The sequence below is a fragment of the Mandrillus leucophaeus genome, unplaced genomic scaffold, assembly GCF_000951045.1.
Source record: "Mandrillus leucophaeus isolate KB7577 unplaced genomic scaffold, Mleu.le_1.0 Scaffold134, whole genome shotgun sequence".
In the NCBI taxonomy this organism is placed as follows: Eukaryota; Metazoa; Chordata; class Mammalia; order Primates; family Cercopithecidae; genus Mandrillus; species Mandrillus leucophaeus.
Window position 1 is genome coordinate 3361052 of NW_012101299.1, and position 7546 is coordinate 3368597.

Genomic DNA, 7546 nt, shown 5'->3' on the forward strand with positions numbered 1-7546 from the left:
GCCTGGTCCTGCCTTTGCCTCTGCTTGCTCTTAAGGTTGAGCACACCCCGCAGCCCAGCTCTCCGATGGGCTCTCGCCTTCTCTGTTCTGTGACCTGTCTGCTGCTCTGCTCTGTGACGCCTGGAATCTGACTGTATGCTTGCAAGTTTTCCTGTCTGGCACTGGCCCAGGGACTGCCCCTTCTGTCTGGGACTGACCTCTCCAAAGCTGGTTGTCAATGAGCTCCTCCAATTTTGGCTTTTCCGGATTTCACTTGCCCCCAGCCTCTCTGTCCAGCTGCAGCTAATCAGACGATGCAGCCACAACAAGAAAATACGGCATAAATATTTCAATCAAAGCCAAGATCCTGATAGAGACACAGCTTCAGGACTTTGCGTAGGTGTGTGTGCGCACACACGTGTGCATGTTCTGTACAAAACCCCGTGTGAATCGGTGCCCTGTACAGAGGAAGGAAAAGGTGGAAGCTGGAGACCAAAAGCCAACTTCATCAGCCCCACAGTTTTGCTACAGCCACAGGTGACGGATATCAGAGCCGCCGATTTCCGATCCCTGTGCTCGCACGTGACGGGCCAGGGATGCCGCCCAGAGATGCAGCATCTGCAGGCATCATGCTCTGTGAAGGCAGAAGGCCATCGCTAAGAGGCCCAGGATAAGCGTGCCAGCCGGGCCCCATCCAGGGCTCTCAATCATGAGCCATCACGGCTCCAGACTGATGCACAAACAACAGCCCCAAGTACTCTTATTTCCAGCTCAGCCAGGAGCTCCCCTAAAGGTCATAACAGTCCTCATCTTTCAGGGGAAGAGCCAAACATGGACGTGAAAGTCAAGAGCCTGGCCACTTCTGAGATTTTTTATCATTGTCCTTTGAAAGCAGAGAACAGGAGAGATGCATTGGTGCATGTGCAGCAAGCAGATGCAGCATCAGTGCAAACACACACTGAGGCAGGGGTCTGATCAGCACTGGGCAAGGTCCTGCAGGCCGTCACCTTCTCTATGACAAGCTCATCTCAAGCCCAATCCACCTGCTCTTCACTGTGTCCCTTTGACACAAACCACTCAACTCAGAACGGACAAGAGAGTTGGTTTGGGGCAGACAATCGAGCTTGTTTGAGACTGGTTCATGACCAACGATTCCCCAAAGCCTGCGGCTGAGACTCCAGGCCTCGATGGTCTCCTTTCTCCCAAAATCCGATTGTTTATGATAATCCGTGGTTCTATATGGTCCCATCATGGTCACTAATTGTCTGGCATGAGTCCATCTAGACCTCTCAGCTGCATCACAGACTTCTGATTTTCCACCCTCTTGCCTCTTTTGTAGCCTCCACACCACCAAGGAACAGGGTCAGTCGCATGAGGCCATGCTTACGCAGCCATCTTGGTTCTAAAGTTTCCCATGGAGGGATCCTAAAGATTCCCCAATCTGGCCAGACACGGGGGCTCACACCTGTAATCCCAGCACTTTGGGAGGCCGAGGCAGGTGGATCACCTGAGGTCAGGAGTTCGAGACCAGCCTGACCAACATGGTGAAACCCCGTCTCTACTAAAAATACAAAATTAGCTGGGTGTGGTGGAACATGCCTGTAATCCCAGCTACTCGGGAGGCTGAGGCAGGAGAATTGCTTGAACCCAGGAGGCAGAGTTTGCAGTGAGCTGAGATCGCATCTCTGCACTCCAGCCTGGGCAACAAGAACAAAACTGTCTCAAAAAAAAAAAAAAAGAAGAAAAGGAAAGATTCCCCCATCCAGCCACCCACATGATGTTTGAGGATGATATATTGGCATAATTTTGGAGGCCATACAAGAAGTTTAGATTTTAGATCTTCACAACAAACTTGAACCCCGACTTTGGTTTTAAGGTAAGGGCCTACCCTGGGCCAGGCACTTACACGGTTCCAAGTACACATTGACGTCTAAAACAGGACACAGTCCCTGACTTCAAAAGATTCAGAGTCTGATGGGGAAGAGAGACGACCCCATGTAAACAAATAAGTAAATATGTGATTGTAAATATTATAAATGTCAGCAAAGGAAATGAACAGTGGAAAAGCAGAGTCAGTCTGGAGGAAGGAACTTTCCAGCAGAAATATTTATTACAAAGCTCAAAGGTCATCTCTGAGAGCTACAGTTTAATCTTAATGGAGGGTAATACTACTTTTGACAAACTACACAGCCATAATTCTCCACTAAAGCCAGGAAAAAAGCATAAGAACCTCTTTGCCTTGGTAAAATGTAAGAAAATGTGAGACTCATTCTACTAAGGGCCTCTCCAGGCTTGTGAATGTTTTCTCACCCCCCTGTACTCCCTGTTCCTTACAGGCAGACAATCTCGAAAATCAGCAGAGAAAATGAGGCCATGCAATTTAAGATTACATAAACACAGAAGTCAGGCGAGGTGAGAACATTTTGAATCTGTACTTCTGTTTAGCTGAACACTCTTCATTAAGAAATCCATGAGCCTCCAAATGCCTCTCCTCGTTGTCTGAGATGTTCATCGTCTGATGCTAGCAACAGGGTCTGATGAAAGTGATGACACCACAAGTTCTCAGGAGGCCCAGTCAGGCCCCTGAAATTACCTGGGGTGGATTTTGAATTCCTTACTAATTTGACTGAGTATATTCCCAAATCCAGCTCTTAGGCTTGAAAATGCATACATTATGTTTCTTCATGATGCACAAGGCTTTTCATTTCTCCAGCTCGATTATAATTCAAAAGTATCTAAACTTCACCTCGGTGGTTTGGTTTATCTATTAATAACTGGATCTTCAGAATTAATCTCTTATAAGAAAGTTCTTCTTCAGACACCTAATTCTAGTTTCTCAACATGCCATGGAAAAATTTCTCGTTTTCTACAGATTTTGGCATCTCTGAAAGCTTTTGGGGTTGAGTGGAGAGTGCTGAAGGCTTCCTCTTCTTAACCAGAGTAATTGTCATGCTTCTCCTTCCATTTGAGCAAAGATACAAGGTACTTATTAGAAGATGTAAAAGCCTATCATTGATTGATCCAAAATCTTATCACTGTGTACTAACCAAAAACGCAATCTGCACAAACAACTGGGTTTCTAATTAGAGTAAACCACCAATCGAATTCTTAATTTCAACCAAGCTCCTGGGAAACACAAATCATGGACTGAATAGTGTGGAAGGTCCATGTGTTGACGAAGGCCCTCCCAGAGGGAAGCCTCCAGGGTTCTGCCACAAGGCTCCATGTGTGACCCTGTCCTGACAGATATTCTCATCAACAATTTGGGCAAACTACTGCAAAGTACGTTCATCAAGTGCATCTGTGACAAGGCTGAGGAGAAATAATATGTGGCATTACAAATAATTGACAGACTAAAAAAAAAAACCTCTAAACAGCTGAAGCTAACTGTCTATAAAAAGTCCTGCGATTCAAAATCTCAGTGACAATGTTCAGAATCTAGGGGAAACTGATGATAGCCATTTATGTTCAGAAAAAAATGTCAGAGTCTTTTTAACAACAGCATTTAAATCCAGTCCATCAGAGGACAGGTGATTAAATTCCCCCATCCGGGGCTATACCTTGTTTGCTTGGCATCACACCCAGTAATGAGCACACATCAAGCACTTAGTAAACATGTGCTGGGTGAGTTAATTGTGAAGCCATGTAGAGTGGGCATGAAAGAAGCCCCAGTATGACCTGCTCCCACAGCACTTACCTGTCCAGGCAAGGACAGGATGGCCCCGTGGGGCTAACACTGGCCAGCATCCATTGGTAATTCCAATTTGGTGCAGACACCACGTTGCAAGCCCAAAAGTAGAAAAATGAGATATTGAGGCAATGTTGAAACTGTGTTGTAAGATGAACCTAGGGAAGACACTGTAAGTATTCATATTGTGAAAATAAAAAATTAAAAGATGAAAAAACAAGCAAAAACCAAGGTAGGCATGATGACTGCTTTCACTGATTGAAGGACTGTCATATGGAAGTGGGTTTACTTTCTGCAGAACCTGAGTTCAGAACAAGGACCAACGGATTGACCTCCAAGGAGACATATTTTGGTTAGAGCAAAAAATAATTTTATCCAGACACAGAACTGCCAGGCCATAAAACACCCAGTCCTGGACAGCGATGATTCCTCTGGACAGCAATCATCTGTCCATCATGGACCTATCACAGAATGATCCAATGACTTCCTACAAGAACTGCTAAAAGAGGAATCTATCTGCTCTTACAACAGAGCTTGCAATGAGCACCTTCTGTGTACCTGGTGTACCATGAGGATGAGGCAGAGAAAGGCTTTGCAGGGAAATGTTGCCACATGTGGATGTCCTCAGTGTTGGGAGAGACATAGCTCATGCAGAGAACTCACCTGTGCTGAGGTTTGAAGGGGGAGGTGGGGCAGGAGGTGGTATGGAAGGTGACGGGAGCCAGATACTGTGTGGAGAATGTCATGTCAGACACCTCTTCCCTGGGGTCTTGCATAAGTCGGATGTTTCAAATACTCTGGTATCAGGTGAACATCATTGAGTATATCAGAATCTCCAAAGAAAATACATTTAAGATACAACTCCAGGCCCTGACTGGATCTTCCAGGCAGATCCCCTGACCATAACCTCAACTCTAAATAGAAGAGCTTCCAGATTCACCCAACAATAGATCCACCAAGGAGTTTCTCCTAATAAGCCATCTGTAGTCACACCACCACAGCATGGAACACACTCATCCATGGAAGAAGGTCATTCATCCTTACAAGGGGCATGACTAATGGAGTCCATCATTTCCACTAGTTTAAAAACATCCAGTAAAGCTTCCAGGAGCCTCCAGAGGTTAGAACTCCCAGGATTGCCTGGGACAAGCCAGTGCTGCAAGCATTGATAAACATGTGAATATAAACATTTTTCTATGTGTTATGTAGAGTTACTCCTGAATGTATACCACATTGTTTTAAAAAGTTTAAAAAGCAATCGCACCTTGCTATAGTTTGGATGTGGTCTGTCCCTGCCAAAACGCATGTTGAAATTTGATCCCCAGTGTGGCAATGCTGGAGGTGGGGCCTAGTGGGCAGTGTTTTGGTCATGGGGGTGGATCCCTCATGAAAAGATTAATGCCTTCCCTCTGGGGTAAGTTCTGGCTTTCACAGGAATTGATTAATTTCCATAAGAGCAGGTTGTTAAAGAGTTTCACTTCCTCCGTTTGTCTCTCTTGCTTCCTCTCTGGCCATGAGATTTCTCTGCACATACCTATTCCCCCTCCTCTTTTCACTATGAATGGAAGCAGCATGAGACCCTCACCAGACACAGCTGCCCAATCTTGGACTTTCCAGTCACCAGAATCCTGAGCCAAATAAGCCTCGTTTCTTTATACAGAATACCCAGGCTTAGGTATTCTCTTATAGCAACACAGAAAGGACTAACACAGATCTCCAGAATACAATAGTCAAGATCTTTGGACCAAGTGACTTCCAACAGGAAGATCCTGAAGGGAGAAAATTGGGCAAAATGAGACTTTCTTAATATAACAAAAGCCTAATGCCAACAATGCATCTACTCACAATGAAGCTGCCCAGCAGTTATTTCACAAACACATTGTGCTGTGCAGACAATTCTTTCCAAATACGTTGTTCAAAGTGTGTGGAAAATCACAAAATACGGTTTGGTGTGAAAAACTTGTGCATCACTGAGCTAGTAACGCAGCTTCATTTCATATGTGAGAACAGCAAGAGAAAAGAATTGACTTAGACTAGCATTTTCCAAAGTGATTCTGCAGAATGCTGCTGTCTAGTGAGATGTTAATAGGTATTAGGGGAAACAAGAGGTCCCATGGACAAACAAGTTGGGAAAAAAGAACTAACCTTCCTTTTGGAGTCAAAATGTGTATTAATATATTAAAATGTCTGAGAGGTCCTGCAATTTAGCTGTTTAACCAAACATTTTCCAAACATGTGCCATCTCAAGACTGTTTTCCCACCACATAGCAATTAATACCTTGGAAAGACTCTGAGATTTTGACTCAGACACATAGAATGTTGGGGTGACTGTCCCTTTTAGTATCTTCAGTCTACAGTCGAGGAAACTGAGGACCAGAGATAAGAACCCACAGGCCAAGACCACACACTCAATGTGATGGGTAGAATGGAAACATGGCTGCTGATCTCTAGGTCCACTCTGGATCTTCCATACCTGCCCAATATGCTCTTCAGTTCTGTGAACTCAAGTTGACTCAACATATAGCTAAGACATTTTATAAACTTTTGAAGGGTACAGAAAAACAATTTGAGAGACAACCACATTTATGTCAAGATGTTTTGTTGTTTATTTTGTTTTTACTTTTTTAACTTTTTTTCTACTTTTATTTTAGATTCAGGGGGTACATGTGGCAGATTTGTAACCAGGATATATTGCACGATGCTGAAGTTTGGGGGATGAATGATCCTGCCACCCAGGGATTGAGCATAGGACCCAATAATTAGTTTTTCAACCCTTGCTTCCTTCTTTCCCTCTTCCGTCTAGTAGTCCGCAGCTTCTATTGTTGCTGTCTTTATGTCCATGAGTACCTGATGTTTAGCTTCCACATATGTGAGAACATGCGGTATTTGGTTTTCTGTTTCTTTGTTATTCATTCACTTAGGATAGTGGCCTCCAGTTGCATCCACGTTGCTGCAAAGGACATGATACTTTTTACGGCTGCATAACATTTTGTGCTGTGTATGTACCGCATATTCTTCATCCAGTCCACCGTTTAGGATGATTCCATGTCTTTGCTATTGTGAATAGTGCTGTGATGAACAGGCAAGTACATGTGTCTTTTTGGTAGAAAGATTTGTGTTCTTTTGGATATATGCCCAGTAATGGGATTGCTGGATCACTTGCTAGTTCTAAGTTCTTTGAGAAATCTCCAGACTGCTTTCGACAGTGGCTGAACTAATTTACATTCCCACCAAGACTGTGTAAGCATTCCCTTTTCTCCACAGCCTCACCAGCATTTGTTGTTTTTTGACTTTTTAATAATAGCCATTCTGACTGGTGTGAGATGGTATCTCACTGTGGTTTTTATGGGCATTTCTCTGATGATTAGTGATGTGGAGCCTTTTCTCATATGTTTGTTGGCTACTTGTATGTCTTCTTTTGAGAAGTGTCTGTTACTGTCTTCTGCCCATTTTTTAGTAGGGGTATTTGTTTTTTGCTTGTTGAATTAAGTTCCTTATAGATTCTGGATATTATTGTTGGATGCATAATTTGTTAATATTTTCCCCATTCTGTAGGTTATCTGTTTACTTAATTGATAGTCTCTTTTGCTGGGCAGAAGCTCTTTAATTAGGTCTCACTTGTCAATTTTTGTTTTCATTGTAATTGCTTTTGAGGACATAGTCATAAATTATTTTCCAAGGCCAATGTCCAAATGTTGTTTCCTAGGCTTTTTTCAAGGATTCTTATAGTTTGAGATCTTACATTCAAATCATTAGCCCATCTTGAGTTAAATTTTGTATAGAGTGAAAGGTAGGGGTCCAGTTTAATTCTTTTGCATATGGCTTGCCCACTATCCCAGCACCATTTATCAAATAAGGAGTCCTTTCCCCATTGCTTAT